The sequence below is a fragment of the Gavialis gangeticus genome, unplaced genomic scaffold (assembly GCF_001723915.1).
Source record: "Gavialis gangeticus isolate Ggan-Ray unplaced genomic scaffold, GavGan_comp1, whole genome shotgun sequence".
NCBI classification, from domain to species: domain Eukaryota; kingdom Metazoa; phylum Chordata; order Crocodylia; family Gavialidae; genus Gavialis; species Gavialis gangeticus.
In genome coordinates this window covers 127,455,257-127,473,636 of record NW_017729022.1, presented here as the reverse complement: position 1 = coordinate 127,473,636, position 18,380 = coordinate 127,455,257, and the positions used below count along the sequence as shown (strand labels likewise).

Genomic DNA, 18,380 nt, shown 5'->3' with positions numbered 1-18,380 from the left:
CCACCCCCTGCCACTGGAACTTCTGGGCCGGTGTGATCAACCATGGGGGAACCACGGGGATCGCTTCTCCTGGCGCCCCTACTACCTGGCCGGCGCTCTCGGGGGGGCACCAGCGCTCTTGCCTGCCCCCCCTACCTGTTGCCTAAGTGGGGAACACTGCTATCAGGGACTTCACCAGCGCTCTCAGGAGGTGCACATGCACCCTCTACACATCACCACTTCATGGAACAGTGCAGTTCAATGGGTCACATTTGCAGTACTGCCAACCCAACTGTGTCAAAAATCATGAGATAAACTCTTAAAAATCAAGAGATTTGGAATGTAAATCATGAGATGTTATTTTTTAGGTGTGTGTGGAGTGGTGGGGCTTATTTGTGAAGGTGTGGGAGACTGTGGGTGTGTGGCGGGGGGTTGGAGCCTGGGGAGAGGGATCCCCACACACCCTGGCAGGATGCAGGGTGCTGTGGGTCAGGAGTGAGAGGAAGCAGCAGGGCTGGGGGGGCCTGTGGCTTGGGAGTGAGGAGCAGACACACAGACCAACACACACATGCACGTGAATGGGCTGAGGCGGGGAAAGTCATGCAACAGAGCCATGGGAGGTTCATCCAGAAGTATGGGGGATGAAGAGGAGGCGTGGCTCCCTGCCACTGCACACACCCCTGCGGGAGGCATGGGGGGCATATGCCCCCCAGATTTGTGTGCAGGGCAGAGGCAGGCTGCTTGCTACGGGCTGGGGCTTCGCGCCTCATGGATCATCTTTCTCATGCTTGTGACAATTTTGGTCTGACCATTAGTCTAAAGAAAACAGTAGTCAGGGATCAACAAGTTGACTGCCATCCCGAAATTAGAATAAATGATGAAAGCCTGGAAGTGGTTGAAAAATTCACTTACTTGGGCTCTGCCATCTTGCAAAATATTGGCTTGGAAACCAAAATTAACACTCACATTGAAAAGGAAAGCAACGCCATGGCTAAACTTCAAAAGAGAGTGTGGGAAAACAGAGTGCTCACTCTGTCAACAAAGATGTCCATCCAGAGCACTTGCATACTTAGCTGTCTATTGTATGGCAGCGAAACATGGACTCCTTATGCTAAGGAAGAAATAAAACTGAATGGTTTCCATCTTTGATGTCTCCATCATATCCTGGTCATAACATGGCACGACAAAATCTCCAACTTCGCTGCTCTGGAACAGGCCAAGATACCCTGTATGTTCATATGCCTGAGACAGAAACACCTCTGTTGGTTAGGACGTGTGAATTGTATGAGTAATGCCCGAATCCCCAAGGACATACTCATGGTGAGCTGGCCACTGGCAAACGTCAGTTTGGATGGTCCAAATTCCAGTTTACTGATGTCTGCAAGAAAAACCTTCATGAGCTGCGCATCGATAGCCAATGCTGGGAATCAATCACTTTGCACCACTGAGAGTGAAAAGCCACTGTGAAGCAGGGCCTACATCACTTTGAGATGGAAAGGGTCAACGATGAGCTAGAGAAGAGGCATCAGAGGCAGGCAAGACAAAACAGTACTCGGCATGCCAATGCAAGCTCAACCAAGTTTGTATATGCAACTTGCCGGAGGGCTTGCTTCTCATGCATCTGACTCCTCAGCCACTGAAGAAGCTGTGATGATACCTGGCAACCCACCAAAGGCACAATCTTCATGGTCTCCTAGACCAATGGCTGCCAATGATATATGTTATCTCAGAGCACAATGTGCATTATCACAATGTGCATTATGTGCAATATGGGGGGGAGGTATTATCTCAAAATCCATACACACACTATGGTATCATACACACACATACAAACACCTACTGTGCTCTGAGATAACACACACATTGTGGTAGAATAGATACACACACCCCCATACTATGTTCTGAGATAGCACATGCTATATTCTGAGATAACATGCATACAGCCGCATGCTGTTCTGAGACAACACACACATTATGGTATGAGATACTGCATTCCCACACACGCATACACACCTTACGTTCTGTGATAGCACATGCTATATTCTGAGATAGCACATGCACATACTATCCACAAGATAACACACATACCTTCCCTATGTTCTCAGCTAACATATATATATATATGTGCTCCCTATGTTCTGAAAAACACATACACTCTCCCTACTATTTCCCAAGTCACTCAGCACATCTACAGATTAAATGAATGCAACACAATAAACTCTGGTGGGTATCATGCCAGAGTGTATTGCTCTCGGGCATCACATTTATATATGTTCCTGGGACCATAGCACATTGAGCCGGGTCAGAGTAGCCCTGGCTGGCATGGGGTCCGAGGGTTCAGTCTGCCAGCCCAGGGATGCTCTGACCCAGCTCAATGTGCTGTCAAGGGGCTGGCTGGGGCTCAAGGGTGCTCTGATGCAGGGCTAGCCAGCAGGCAGCCTCTGCACTGAAGCATGCTCATTCCCCAGCCAGCCCCATCAACATATAAACATGCATTACTGCACACTGAAGAACACCGCCATAAGATAGTGCTTGTGTTTACAAGTACTAACCTAGAGAGGAGTTAATTATTTTATTGCAGCCTAATAGGACCACATGTAGATGCTGAAACTACTGCAGAGCTAATTAAGCAGCTCCACAATAAACATCTCACGTAGATGTGCCCACTGTGTCATAAACTGAACCACCTGCCCCCAGCCTGATCATACCGCACACAAAAACAAGTGATTATAAAGCCCGCCAGTGGCTTTTAATTTTCCTGTAAGTCTCATCAAAACTCAAGCCTGTCTAACCATATGGGTATCTTCTGGGAAGTGACGCCAGAGATAGGGACACAGCTTCTTTCTATTTGTGTTACCACATCAGCAACTTATATTTTGCTTTACAAATTAAAAGATATGTGGGTGGGAGGAGGATTCTGGTTTTGCTCCATGAAAACATCTTCAGGATGGGATCTGAAAGCAAATGGGTTTACCACCTTCTTGCCTCTTTATAATAGCATGTAACATGAGAGCTGGCTGAAAAGCAGGGCTGAACTATTCTAAAACATTTCATTTTTCCCACTAGTTTCCAAAATTTGAATGAAGCAAAATGAATAAGAAGGTTGGGGTTTTGTTTTTTTAAGTCAGCTTTGGTCATTTAAATTATAAACAACAAAAATATTCTACTTAGCACTTATAAAATACTAACTTCATCTCCAAATACTTTCCAAACATTAACTAACGCAATCAGGATGTTTTAATCAAAACTCAGTTTTGATAGTTCAGGGGGCAGTTTGCAGGGTGAGGATAAAATAAATATGGTCCCCCCCTTTTAGCTTGAATGATTAGCCAAAATTCTGAGCCGTTCTGGGTTCTTTCCTTCTTTAGGGGAAGAAATTTATGACAGTCAGCTACTTCTTTAATGTAATCTTGTTTATCCATAAAGATTGTACCTCAAGTCCTGTGTCACTGAACACATTAGATAAATAAAAGGCAGTCCTCTGCTCATTATCCCAAGCCCATCTTTCCAGCCAGCACTCTCTCCTGTTGTCTCCTCAGTCATTTCTTGGGGGTCATTACTTTTGTTCCTCTATGTCCTGACTTTTCAGCTCTTTGCACTCTGCTTCTGGCCCATTCTGTTTTAATCCATTCAGTATCCCAGCCTCTGCTTTTGCAATCAGTTTATATGTGGTCAATGCTTTTGGGTAGTGTCTGTTATTGTTTCAGCTCTGACACTCCATAAATGATCCTAATAGCTTCTCTCATTTAGCCACAAGGAAGGGGTGCAAGAAGCTCATCAGTTTCAAAGAGGTCTGTGGTTGCCCAGATATCCAAGATGGTTGCTGACCTCCTACCAGCACCCTCCAGGACCAGTATAACAATTCTGAGCAGCTACCAGTATTTCAGTCACCATCCACCATGTGCACAGAGATTCTGTTATCACTATTGCCAACTCTTCCCATTTTATCTCACGTCTTGCCATATTTGTCTTATCCTGAACTTCTCCAAGTTTTGGAGTCATCACAACACGGAGGTGGAAGAGGTCTCCTGGATCATTTAGTCCCTGAATTCACATACTGTGCCTGGCTCCCTGTGATCAGGGACCTGAGGAGGAATGGTTTCCATTTGAAAGTTTGTCTAACTTTATCCCAGTTACATAGTTGGCCCAGTAAAAAATCTCACCCTAAGAAATCCTTGCCTCTCCCATAGTTTCTGGACCATTACCAGGGCTGGCCCATCCTATCCTGCGAAGCCTGCGGCTGCAGTGGGCCCCGCAACTAAGGAGCCACTTGCATCCGGCCGCTCACCACCTCACCCTGCCCCCTGCTGCCAATGCCACCACTGGGTTCACATCTGGCTGCTTGCCACTGCCCCACCCCCTCCCCCTGCCGCTGCCACCAGCAGTTTCATCAGGGCAGGGGGCCCCAAAACTATTTCTTCCAGGGGGCGCCAAAAAATTGTGGGCCAGCCCTGACCGTCAACATCACTCTTACACTACCTGAATTTGCATGAAATTGTTAATCCAAGGAATCTCCAAAATAACCACTTCAATCTGTCACGCTCAGCTACAAGTCATAATACCCAAAGCATCAAAAACACCCTCTAACATTCCATAGGTAAGTGCAAGGGGGGCAAGGGCACTATACATCCATCTTGTAGGTGAAGTTCTTGTTATCCATCTGTGAGACCCTCAATGAGATAGCAGCTCTGCAAAAAATGCAGCAGATTATCATAGACAGCATTGTAATTCCTGTGCATGAAAAGGGCAGAGTTAAGGGTAGGCCAATTATCTTAATATTGGCACTCCCTGTAATATTTCTGCACTGCAACCTTTGTAAGGAGGTCAGCTGCACACAACTAAGCACCAACTGAACCCCAGCCCCTTTCCCTTGGGGCTACTTTTAAGGAACTTCTGCACCATCTTGGCCATGCTACACAATGTACTGGCTTCAGTCCTTAAGTAGCTCCTACCTCCATGACTTCCCTAGTTCTTGCCCCAGTACCCCTGACCACACACCCAGCCTTTCAGCCATCCGACTCCCATTTGACCTTGGCTCACTTCTTGATCTCTGATCCTGGTAAACCCTCTGGCTAACCTCTGCTCCTGGTAAACTCTCAGTGCTTGAACTCTGGTCTGACCGTGGCTTCCTTCCTGACCACTGACTCCGGTAATCCCCCTGGCTCATTGTTTGAACTTAGCCTTGACTTTGGCTTGCTTCCTGAACCCCAGTCCTGGTTAGTCCCCTCGCCTGGCACTCAGCTTCTGACTTCTGGCTTCTGACCCCCAGGCATGTAACTCTGATCTGCCCTCTGTTGCTCCCAACTGCGGTTTACCTCTGCAACCCCCAGTACATCCCTGGCTCTACCCACTAGGCCCGATGCCCTGTGCATTGTGATGTTCCTTGACTTCTACAGACTTCTCTTTTCAGACTTATGCTTTTGTCCTGCAAACACTCGCTGCATAGTTGTGTAAATATCACATTCTCTATATGACTCTGTACATTGTTTCTCACCTGAACCTGATTTCAGTGGTGTAGACGGAAACTGTGTGAAGGATAGCATTTCCATGCACAACAGCTTCTGAGGTTTTACACCTGAAATGAAAACATAGTGATCCAAACATTTTAGCAAGATGAAATGATGTCAAATAACTTCAAATTGAAAAAAAACAGGTTTTCAATTAATCTGTGTCTGTCTTCTCTTTCTTTGGTCAAAAAGGACCAGGGGGCCCTAGCCCTCAAAAAATCTTCTGCTCAAAACTTAGTCCAAAATAATGCACCCCAGTGAAGTCTTTACATTATGCTAGAAATAACCTGTACCTCACACTCACTGCCTCTTCACAGAGGATATAATGCAATTAGGTGAAGCCAAATTTGACAGTAACTGGAAAAAAAGTGTGTGTACAATCAAAAGAGGTGGCTGGTTCATATGCATTACTTTTATTCCCAGAAATATTACATTGAATCATTAATAGTAATAATCTCCCACAAATCATCCCTTCAGGCAAAAGCCATAGTTGATTTGAAATCTCTACATGCCCTCGCTATTCAGAGGAATTTGCATATCTCTTCAAACCATGCAAGGAAGTTTCAGAAATTTTATCTTCCCTTTCTTCTGATCTGCGCAATATCCCCAGTTCCAGAAATGCTAATTAGCCTGGCTACCTATCAACACCACTTGCGCATTGTAATTTAGCTGCTCTGACTCCAGGGCACATTAAGAACCTGAGGGTGACTTCAGAATTATGGTTTCATTCATTTCCCTCCCCTTGGCCACAGGAGCAATTGACTTATTAGACCAGGGGTGGGCAATTATTTTGGGCGAAGGGCCGCTTATTGAGTTTTGGCAAGGCATCAAGGGCCGCATGACAGACAGCCGGGACAGATAAATATTAACTTTCTCCATTTTTTAGGGGCACCACAGGCTGGATAGAATAGCCTGGTGGGCTGTATCCAGCCCGTGGGCTGCATTTTGCCCACCCCTGTGTTAGACAAATGCCCCTCTGTGTCCGTGGAAACATGACTCCTAGCTGCTAAGCTATGACCTTGGCATAACCTTATTAGACTTATTATCTGTGGGCAGGATTGCTGGTTGCCTTTAGTCTGTCTACATGACTGCCTAAAGAGACAAAGGCCACCCTGGGGTTCCCCTCTTACCCAGGTGGGTAGGGTGGACTCTGAGATCCTGCTCTGCCCTGCACTATATCAGCTGGGGGGTATCATCCAATCTGCTGCTGGGGCATTTTGGCCCTTGTAAGCACAGCAATGGGGCATTTCCTGTGGATCTGATTGTAGGGCACAGGAAAAATTCACAGGAGCATCTCATGCATCCATGCTGGAAAACCACTCTGAGAACCATGTGGGATAAGGGAAGTCCCACAGTAAACTGGGACAACATGGGCTGTGGGGGGAGGTGGCGCTCTGTATGGAGGAAGTAAGGAGATTTGGGCATTACTGCAGCTTAATGTTGTATCCTGCATATCAGACCTGATCTGCTGCTAGTGCCTAAGCCAGAGTCCCTCTTACTTTGCTGAGAGCATGGATGTGTGGGAGCTGCAGCTGCTGACCTTGGGCTTAAGATCCACTGGTTTCTTTTCCTTGCTTGTATTTCCCACAGAGAAATGAGTCTCTGCCAGGCCAGCATCTGAGGGCAGTGGATTCATCTGATCCAGCTGCACTCATCTCCCACCGCACCCTTCCCCCCTCCCTGCAAACTCCCACCCATGTTATAATGGTGCCCAACCTTTGGGGCAGTGAGCACGGGTGGCTTGCTTTGTGGCTGAACTCTGACATCCCTCCTTGTTAGCATCTGATGCTGAATGCAGCTGTCAGATGCCTGCATCAAGTGAAGGTGACAGCTGGGTTATTGAAGCAATGCCTTCAAATGCTCACAACAGAGCTGAGTATTTTCTTAGTAAAAGGCTGGCACAGCACCTAGAGAAACAGCCAAGGAAGCAGAGGGTTCTGTAGAGGCAATAGCAACCAAGCATTGTGCAGAATACAGATGAGTGCCTCACACCATTCACCCAGCTTCACTGTGCTCCAGCCCACAGTGAGCACAGCCCTGGGAACAGGGCTTGGTCATTGACTGCTTCTGTTGTTGGAGTTCTTGGCTTGGCATATTAAGATGAAGGATTTGCTTAGGCAATGGCTTGTTCTATTCTAAGTACTCACAGCATTGGATTTTAAAACACAGAGGGCCAGTCTGTGCCCCTCTTTAAACTAATGAGCCTTTCATTCTGTGAAGCTGTTTGTTGAGTCAGGTACTGTGCATTGTCTTTGTGGAAAAGTCAGGCCCATCAGTACTCAGAATGCAGATAAGGTTTCTCACCAGTGTTTTTTAGACCTTAATTAAATTACACTACAAGTTAAATTCTAATCAGGGTGCTCTTTGGAGACAAACAAAGAGTTGCGGTAATGAGTAGATAGCAAGCCAAAGCCAGAATAAATAGAGCCTTTTTTACGAGGCTAACTGAAATTCTTGGAAGAAAAATGGATGCAACTTTGGTCTTCTTGCTCAAACAAAAAGAAACTGAAAACACGTTTTAGAGGCTAAACAAAATATTTTGCTTCCTTTTATTGAATGAGAAAAAAGATAAAAAAGGAGCTCAAAAATAGCTAAGTCTAATCTTGAAATGCCATTTTAAACCAAGAAATTGAAATGCATCATTTAGCACATATCAAATATTTCAGGGTTTTGCATTTTTTTAGAGGGTGTAACTATTTGCTAGATTTGGCATGAGTTTGCCACTGGTTTTGGTCTAATCAGACTTGCATTTTGCAGCAAATAAAATATGTGATCAAAAATTCCTCCAGTTTTGCCACTGAAAATGCATATACACTTCTGTAGTCACAGTGACCCATGTATCAGGCCAATAATTTCGAAAACTCCAGCCTGCTAAAATCTTTTGGGACAGACTCTGTTCTACCTATTATGTGCCTAAGGGGACTTAGACACCTCTGTGCAATTGTATTCCACCTTGTTCAAGTCCATGAAAATTCACTAGTGCATCTCTTTCATAACGTGCTGTTATCTCAAGCTGCTGACAGATACTCAAGTAAAGGCACAGTCAGCTGATAAGCACTCCCAACTTTGGAAGCACACCAAAGCACTTCAAGACTGCAATGCTCTCCTGAGGCCAGGAGTGCTGATCAGATGACTGGTACTGTCAGCCATGGGAGTACATTGTAGTCTTGAAGGGCTCCGGTGCACTCCAGAGGCTAGGACCCTAATCAGCTATTTGGCACTGTGGCCACACATTCTTTTTAAGAGATGATGGGAACCAGCCACAAAGGGTGCTGACTGAAGTGCAACTCCCTGCTGTAACTCATGGAGCTTCACAGAAAGTGCCATGAGTTACAGTGACCCCCCTCCCCACCCCAACAGATGTTTCCTGTTTGGTGGGAGGAGAGGGGTAGGGGGGAGACTCAAGCTCCACTTTGGAGCTGATCCCTGGGAGAGAGACTGTGCGTCTGCAGCCTCTCTCCCCTAACCACCTTCCAGCTCCAGTGCTGTCTCAGAATGGGAAGAAGAAGGGGGAGTGGAAAGAGCTCTGGTGTTGGGTTCTTGTGCTGGGGTGGGGGTGGATTGTGCCCTCCCACTTCAGAGGGGCTCCAATCCACCTGCTCCCCCACTCCAGCTCAGGCTAGGTAAACCCCAGACTGTAGCTCCTTACTCTTCCCCCATCCCCCCTCCTATCCTGTAGACAGCACCACCACCATCCCTCCTCTTCCCCCATCTGCCCACCTATCCCAGCCCATCGCAGCACTGGAGAACTCAGACGGGCTGGAAGAAGCGGGAAAAATAAACTGGAGGAAGTGGGAAAAAATAAAATCCCAATCTCAAACATATTTAAACTTGTAAAGAGAAATGTCAGGGAGTCCAAGAAGCCAAAACTATCGCTGTTGATAGAAGATGCTCAGACAGTATGGTGATGGGCAGCAGTACAAAATCTTAGGATAAACTGGTGGTGATCAGGAAAACCTTATGCCTCAGTGCAGGGAGGAAATGCTCATCCAAGATGACTGTCAGCAGGACAACTTGGCATTAAAGGGAAGTACACACAGGTTGACAACAACAGCAAGCATTTGATATGTCCAGTTAAAGTATCATTTTCCATCGTAATATCCTTTAATTGACTCTGTGGTTACTTAGTGACTTTCTCTTTTATATACCAAAATATTTTAGAATCTTTTCAGTGTTTCATACAAGAACTTAGAGGCTTCTCCAGGCAGGACAGTCACATATTAAGCATAGCATTATACAAAAAAAGTTGGTAATTGTAAATGGTCTCACACAGTGAAATACTATTTACTTAACATTGCCTGGTTCAGACCTAAAGCTCCATTTTCCATCTGCTTATAGGAAGAGTGATTCTGAAGTTTAGTCAAGTGGTTAGGATGAGTATGGAGAAGACACAGCTGCAATCAAAACCTTTGATGGTTCAGCATGCTTCTGGTTTTTACAATGATACCTATGGGTCTGATTACACTCTTTCAAGTTGAACAGATGACTCCCTTCCTTGTCCATCAAATCCCATCATCCCACTGCAGAATGGTGCTGAAATGGAGAATGGTGGCATATAATACAGTATACATTTCCTTGGCGCTAGTAGTTTCTATTTAAAAGTCTAATCAAGGAAAACAAATAGGTCTGGATTCTCTCCTCTGACATAGTCCTGACAGTGCAGAAATGGGCAGAGGGTGGAGTAATTTTTCCTGAGTTCCCCAGCACTGCGACTGGCTGGGAGCTCAGCCGGGCTGGAGGAGGCACTTCCTCCAGCCCCGCCAAGTTCCCCAGCGCTGTGAGCTGTTCCTGTCAGGCCCCTGCCTTTCCATCCATACCCCTGCCATGTACCTTGTGTTAGCAATTGCACAGACACCCTTTGAGTACAGTCACTGCTGTGCACCCCTGGCTGGGACCAGAGCCACTGTGGTCCTTTCTTGCCATATTAAGGACCCAAGCAGGAACAAAGATTTCATCCTCCATTTCATTTTGAGAAAGACCTAAGTCCCTTCAATGCTAAATCCAGAAATGGCGACCAAGTTTGTTTTACAGGAATGGTGACCCTGGGAAACTACAGGCTGTCCTCTGCTAAGGACAGGAGGACTCAGGTAAGGAACAGACGATCATGTGGATAATAAACACATCCAGCATCCCAGCCATATGGATTACAGAAACAAAACAGCTGGCCCACAGATTATGAAAAGGATGAGCCTTCAGATTGTAAACCACCCTCTATGCAAGTAAGGTGAATCAGAAACACACCCAGTCCTGCCTTCAGTAGCATACCTGCCCCTTCCTCTGAAGCAGCCGGTGTTAGAAACTGCCACACAGCAGGGACAGGACTAAAGAGACCACAGCTTGTTCTGACAGCAGGTGATAAGTGAGGCAATGAGAGGGAAAGGGTGTGAGGTTTGACAACTGACTTGGCAGGATCATTTACTTTTCTTTGAAACCATCAGTAGTTTAGGGAATGTAGAAAAGGCTCTGACCTTCCTCCAAGCAGAGCTACCCTGCCCTCACAGACACACAAAAAAGAAGTGAAGTCTCACCAACTCACCAGGGCCGTGACGAACACTGTTGCCAAATTAGAGGGCACGGCATACTCAGAGTTTCAAACCCTTGTGATTCTGTTTCATAGCAGAAGTTATTCTCTACAGCTACAGCATCACGGAGGCAATGGAAACTTGGCAGATGCCAGGAAAACCAAAGGAAGCAAAACAAAACTGACCAAAAGTGGAGAAAAAAAGTCCTGGAATGCCTCAGTTTGCAGGTTAGCCATCCCCTTGCTAATAACTGTAGGTGAGATTTTTCAAAGGTCTCCCAACACATCACATCTGTTCCCAAGTGAGCAGCTGCCCTGCAAGCATGCTGCTTGCCTAGGAATGGGCATGGTGTACAGTAGCTTCTCTCCACAGTGTGGTCCCCTCCTAGCCTGGCTGATGTCACAGGAGACAGTTAATGCCTCCATCTGCACAGTCCTACTCCAGAGGCAACAGGCATGGGGTAAGGGTTAAGGACCTGACTTGCAGAGGTGCTGAGTATCAGTCGCCAGCTCCCAGATTTTGTTGTGGGTGTTCTCTGCCAGCTCTGAAACCAGGGCCTTGGAGCTTGATCCATACTGCCCCCATAGACATCTACACTTAGAAAGGCAGTGCCCAAAAATAAGGTACTTTGCCCTAGGAGGCTGATCCCAGGAGGGTGAGGCATTCTGGTTCCCTAGAGAGCTAACTGAGAAAGTTCACTGCCTCCAAGGAGTAACAGGGTGTCTAGGTCCTAAGCCAGAAGGTACCTCCAGGCACCAAGAAGAAAGGTTAGGCCCACAGGATGTGTCTGAATTCCCACTCTTCTCAGTGTTTGGGGGGCTGACTATAGCTGAGCCCTCTTCATTGCTTGGGGTCCCAGACCACCTACAGGGGAGGCACCTGACACCCACTGACAGCAGCATTCCTCTAGTTCAGTACAAAGTGCAGCACCCATGGTCATGCTCAAAGTCAGGTCACAGTTCCTGCCTTCCTCCTGCAACCCAATGAGACACCTATGAAAACAATTTGGATGTGACCTTAAGTGCATTTCTCATGCACCTCCCAGACAAGTAGCAAGGCATAAAAAATTAGACAAAAATGTTACTCTCTGATGCTAGCCTATGTTCTCTTCAGTTAGGTTATGCTGCTACAAACCTTTGGATGGAAGGAAGGTCTTACTGGTATGTAGAAGCTTTCTTCACCAGTAAGGAGCTGCCTGCACATGTTCTGCATGGTGCTCCAAAGCCACTGTGTTCCTCCTAGAATAAAAGCGGGCAATTATTTGGGCTGAAGGTCCACTTAAGGAGTTTCAGTGAGCTGTTGCAGGCGGGGGGAAGGTCAGGGGGTGGGGGTTGTTGACCAGTTGCAGCAGGGGGCAGGGGAGCATGCTAACCCAACCCAGTGTGGTGGAGTGGGGGCAAGCATTGATCCTATTTGGCCCCAGGATGCCCACCCTGCACCCACTGCCAGGTAACTCGATGGAGTGGGCAGGCAGGGTCTCCATGGAGACCAGCCTGGAACCCTCGCGGGCAGGGTGTGCTTAGTCAGGCAGACTGGATGGGGCTGCAGGTGGGCAGGGAACAGCATCCAGGAGTGGGACGGGTGGGTGAGGCCGAGATCACAGGACAGTGACATTGTGAAGCCGGGGCCCAGGGTAGAGCCTCAATCCCACTCCCCACCTGTCCCTGCAATAGGCGGGCAGGGATGTGCAAGGAGTGGATTGTGGCTCTGCCCTGGGCTCACATTGTTGCTGTTCAATCCCAGCCCCCAGCCCACCCCTGGCCCACCTCTGGCCCCATCTCATCTGCCCAGCTGAGCACACCCTGCCCGCAAGGGATCCAGCCCTATCTTCATGGAGACCCTGCCTGTTCACTCTGTCCAGTGCTCCCAGTGGTGGGTGTGGGGTGGATTGGCAGTGGTAGCCAGGCAGTGTGAGCCACCGCTGCAGAGGCTGCTGGGAAGCTGAGTGCAACCACTGCACTGCCCCTGCCCACCGTGCACCTGGAGGCAGCAGGACCAGGTGCATGTACCACAGCCAAGGATACCCCCTACTCCTGGGTTGAGCAGAGCCAAAGGACCCACTACAGACTGGATAGAATCCCTGGGCTCGCCAGATCCAACCTGAGGGCCATATTTTGCCCACCCTGATCCTAGAAGCATGTTTGTCCCTCACTGCTCTTCACAAGGTTGTCCTAGGCTGAGGAGCTGAGCCTGAGGTGGCACCGCTCATTCAGGAAGCTCACAGTCTGAGGGGACATTAAAATACAGCTCTGGAAGCCACTCTGTCCCCTGGGATATGTAGAGACATGGGGTCTGCTCCCCCCACAGACCCCATTTCTCTGTGACATCTCCAGGTTCTGGTTGCTTGGGGACTTTCTAGCATTCCTCCTCTTGCAGAGGAAGTGGCCCCATGGAGCAATTTTACACATGAAGTTACTTAATATGGCCCCTGGCAGTCAAGCACCTCATGCATTAATTAATTTATCCTCACAGCACTACGGAGGAATTATGAGACCTGGAACAGAGGCATGAAGAAATTAAGCGAGTCCCCCAAAGTCCAGAGGGAGGCCCTGGTGGAGCTGGTATTTTAACCCAGATTGCCAAGCCCCCAAACCATCCTAATTTGTTAGTGCTGGCAGGAAAGCAAGGGAGACAATTAATGTAGCATAATGAAAAGAGAGAGAAGGATTTAGGGCATGTTGCAATGCTGAGGCTAAGAGCGCAACATCAAATGCATTACAGAATAATGTCTGCTCAGTTGTAACAGCTTTGTAATGAAAATGCAAACAACCTGCTACGAAAAAGTAATATGCAGTGTAGAGAATTATGGCAGGAAAAATCCTTGAAGTTGGAAACATGATGTGCAACTAATGTGATGGGAGTGTATGCTGCAGTTGTTTTTATCAGCTGAGAGTTACATTTACAGCACTACAGGCGAAAGTATGCACTGAAAAAGAACTGCAGTGTAGATCTTGATGTCTGATTCAAAGCCCATCAAAGCCAAGGGGAGTCTTTCTCCATTTCCTTCCATGGGTTTGGGTCAGGGCTTGTGTATTTGACCCTTGGCCAAGTCCAAGGCCCAAGTTTAGGTGGTTTTTCTGGCTAGCAGGGGTAAGGCCCACAAGGGAGTGATGTGGTGGATAGGGCTAAGAGCCTTCACCCCTGGTATGGCAGCAATTCCACCCCTGATAGATCCAGCAGGGCCTGATTGCCCAGAGATGACCAAGCTCCAGGAGATAAGCCCAGCATAAACCAGAAGCCTACTGGTTGCTCAGCACTTTGCAAGCGTTCAATAGTGCTTGGTTCCTGGCTGCCTCCTTGTTTTGTTTCTCTGTTTCCTGCCTCCGCTTACTCCCCAGTTACTGACCCTTGGCTACTGAATGTGCCATTGTAGCTGGCTCTGGCTCTTGACCCTTTGGTTGGCATGAAGGTGATTTTTCTGACCTCTGTTATCCAAATTCCTGTCTCTGGTTCACTTCCCTTTCTTGGGAACTCCTGGCCTCTCCTTGCTTAGAACATGATATTGCCTGCAAAGCCTTCTAGGTTTGTGCTCTGGCCCTAACCATTAGGGTAGGCCATCCATGCCTCAGTTCTTAAAAGGGTCCAGCTAAATTTCTGTCCACCTTTGACTCCCTAGCTGAATGACCGGGTACCCATTCAGTGCTGGGCCATATGGGGGTAGCCCTCAGTACCAGTCCAGGACAACACTCAAAACTCATGCTCTCTGGAACTGCAGCAACATACCACAGCAGCTCTGCTGCCGTACCCGTACTTGAAGGAGGCTTTATGTGTGCTATGCTCAGCTGTTACGCCCCACAGAAGCAGGCCCGACCTACCTTTGATTCAGGGTTCCAGCAGCTGAATTCCAACACTGCTAACATGATGCAAGGCAATCCTATAAGACAAGGAAAATGGGGTTATATTAACAAGAAAGGAAGCATTAGCCTTTCAGGCAGGTTTTAAATGCAGTGATCTACTGTCCAGCACTCTGCAACCTTGGTGCAAACCAAGCAGAGTAAGATACCAGCAGCAGATCTGACTAGCAATGCTTGACATCGGCTGTACACAGATGTGCCAGGTGCAGATCATTGGAGAATCTGCCCAAGAGAGTTCTCCTAGAAACCAAAACCTGCCCCATCACTAAACCTTCACTGCAAAGAAATGGAAAATTACTCACTCAGGTTAAAGTATCAGAAAACATATGGCACATTCAAGGCAATAAGAGACCAGAGGGCTGCCTCAAGTCTAAAATACAAGTTAAAACCTAGGTTGTTGTGTTCTCGTGGTTAACTTGAATTAAGAATGAACCACACTCTTCTCTCTGGATCAGCGCCGAATCTCCAATTCTGATTCGGCCAGATCGAATGGAGACAGTGATTTGAACCACTGAGTCGAATCACCGTCCTCTGAATCGGCCAAATCCAAATTGAATACTTCCCTATTTGCACAGGCCTAGTAGAGACTGCCACACCCCTTTAATAGATGCAGAATATCCCTCCCCCCATCTGTTGTTAACACTTACAAAGAATTTTTGTTTCACGTTTGTTTGATGCAGTCCTCTCAGGCAGTGCCTTGGGAACACCCTTCAGTGCAAGGGGCCCAATGATCTCATGGTGCTTTTGATAGCTGGCACTGTGCAGGGTGAGACCACACAACCCTCTTCCCTTTTGCCTCCACAGCAGAACCATGTACCTCCCCATTCAGCCGCATCTGTCCTCCCTCAGGTCTCACCCATCACCCTGTTGCTTTCTGATCCAATGAGTATTTAGGATGGCAGCTCCAGCAAGAGAGAGAGAAAAACAAGAACAGCCAGACTCTGCAGTGATTATGGAATTCTTCATGGATGTGGGAGACCCCCACTGCAGTGACAACTGACTGATAAACAGCAGGGGTGGCCAATGTGCAGCATGCATCATCGGTATAGGAGCCACGAGTGACACAGGCAGCCGCCATGTGGGGTATGTGGCAGATCAGGAAGGGGACAGGCAGAACAGTGGCATATATAGGTTTCCCTTGATTTACGCTGTACTTGCATTCCCAGAGAATGGCACATAAATCGAATTTGCATAAAGCTAATCCACTTTACAATGTAACAAATAGGGATAGGTACTTATGGCGGGGAGGGAGGGAGGCTGGGACTAGGGAAGGGGCAGTGGGAGGGGCGCCGCTCCCGGGGCTGCACAGGGCAGCAAAGCAGAGGGAACAGAGCGGCACTCACCCCAGCCCCAGCTGCAGCGGCCCAAGGAGAGGCCAGCACCAGCTGCCTCTAGCTGCTGGGCTGCACCGTGCTCTACCTGTCCTCACTCACCTCTGCTCCTGGGCTGCACCGTGCCCTGGTGCAGGCAGCTGGTGTTGGCTGCTCCCAGCACCACTGCAACTGGGGCTGGAGTGATTGGGGCCATGGTCCTTCCCCCCCCCCCACAGACTTACCTGCTTGGGTGGGGGGGGCATCTCTGCTGATTGCATGAGTGAATTTCCCTTGCATATAAGAATTATGGGTCTAAATATGCTTATCGCATAAAAGCGAATTCGCATATAAAGAACCCGCATAAATTGAGGTAAACCTGTACAGCACTAAGCAGAGAGCAGGGCATCAGGCAGGGAAAAGGGATTGGAGTCGCACTGGGGGAGGTTGTGAGTCTAATTTGTAGCATGCCTGCCAAATGCATTTTCCTCCACTGATATACACAGCAAGACAGGCCCAGCAGTTCAGACAAGTTCCTCAGTGCACAATACCCACTAGCAGCCTGGCAGTGCACACAGTGGGATGTGGAAGACTGTGGCCTAAAAGTCCCTGGCATGAATCAGGAAGAGCAAAGACATCAAGACAGGTGTCCCCCTTTCATCAGGCTTTGGGCTCTGCTGGGGAGGAGGAAACTTCCCCTGGGGTTCTGAGCAGAAATCCCAGCCTTACTGAAATGGGCACAATCAAGCCCACAGAAGTTTCAATTTCAACAAATTGATGGCTTTCACTGAAAATCTTTTAACTGGAAAATTCCCAACAAGCTCCAACTGACAAGAGGAACCACAGCCCTGATGTTAAAGCATGACAGGTGATTTTGGGTGCCTCTGTTGCTTGGTGAAGCACCTTCCTGGGACCAGATTTTCAGGAAGTGCTAAACTTCCACTCGGACCACAAGACTGCATGAAGCATTTCAAACTGTGCAACTGGAAATTGAGGCAGCTGAAATCACTGGCAACATGCAACTCAGACACACCCCACTAGCTGAATCATACCTGCTGCCTGCTCACTGCAAGGGAGGCCTGCTAAATGACAGATGGCTTGTGACATCCCATCCCATCTTAGCTAACCAGCTTGCTAGGGGAACAAGCCTTCTCCCACTGTCCAGCTGCCTGGACAGGGAAGCAGATACTCAGAGTTCACCTGCCCCAGCATGCTTCAGATTCAGCCCACACTGGGGTAAGCTCTACACACACACAAATTCCATCAGTGCAGCTTATACTTCCTGAAGAATACTGATATAGACTTCATAGACATTTGGGCTGGAAGGGACCTTGGAGGATCATCGAGTCCAGCCCCCTGCCCCAGGGGCAGGAAGTCAGCAGGGATCATAGGATCCCAGCAAGATAAGCATCCAAATGTGTCTTGAAGGCATTCAAAGTAGGTGTTTGAACCGCCTCTGGTGGCAGTCTATTCCAAACCTTGGGGGCTCGGACAGCGAAGAAGTTATTTCTTATGTCCAGCCTGAATCAGTCACAGTGGAGTTTGTGACCGTTAGATCTTGTCATCCCTTGGGGGGCTCTGGTGAACAGACATTCCCCCAGATCCTGATGAGCACCCCTGAAAAGCTTATAGGTGTTGAGTGCACACTGCTACTTGTGCACTGGTTTAAGGTACTCCACTCACAAAGAATTAGGGTCATGCAGCACAGCATTATGTTGGTGTAACCATGCAGCATTTTATCCTAGGATGCTACGTGCTGACACTAAACCACTACGTGCATTCTGGGTGAGAAAGACAACATGCTGACTCCCAGTCATAAAATGGAGCTCAACTTGACCACTGCAGATTTGGGAATGAGGACCCTCCTAGACAAACATGATGTTAAAATAATTATCCAGGGTTTACAGGAAGTGGCTGGTCATTTTTGCTGCTTTTTATGTAAATGCCTCTATCTTACTGGTCTGATTTTTGGTACAGCCATTGTACTCAGTCTCCTGAAACAACCCCATCTTTCCTGAGCTACTCACCTATGAATCATAGTCATGATTTTTATCTATTTACTAGCACTGTATGCGCTAGCTGCCAGAGAACAAGAACACAGGAGCTTCTCCGGTATACTGCACCATTAAAAAATGGAAGCCACTTACGGGCTTAAAACTATTTTTTTTATAGATTCATAGATTCATAGACATTAGGGCTGGAAGGGAC

At 47.8% G+C, this 18,380-nt stretch overlaps 1 long non-coding RNA gene across 2 annotated transcripts in view; it reads right to left on the bottom strand.

Moving 5' to 3' along the window:
* Positions 1–10,000: 10,000 nt before the first annotated feature.
* LOC109296666 overlaps positions 10,001–18,380 on the bottom strand; it is a 57,525-nt gene continuing 49,145 nt past the window's right edge. Inside the window, exons 3-4 of one of the 2 annotated variants that reach the window (XR_002097019.1) lie at positions 12,143–12,246; positions 10,005–10,019 (exon numbers count right to left, since the gene is read on the bottom strand). This is a non-coding gene — a long non-coding RNA (uncharacterized LOC109296666). Of the gene's footprint in view, positions 10,020–12,142; positions 12,247–18,380 lie in introns of both variants that reach the window. The other variant, XR_002097020.1, reaches the window with a different exon arrangement.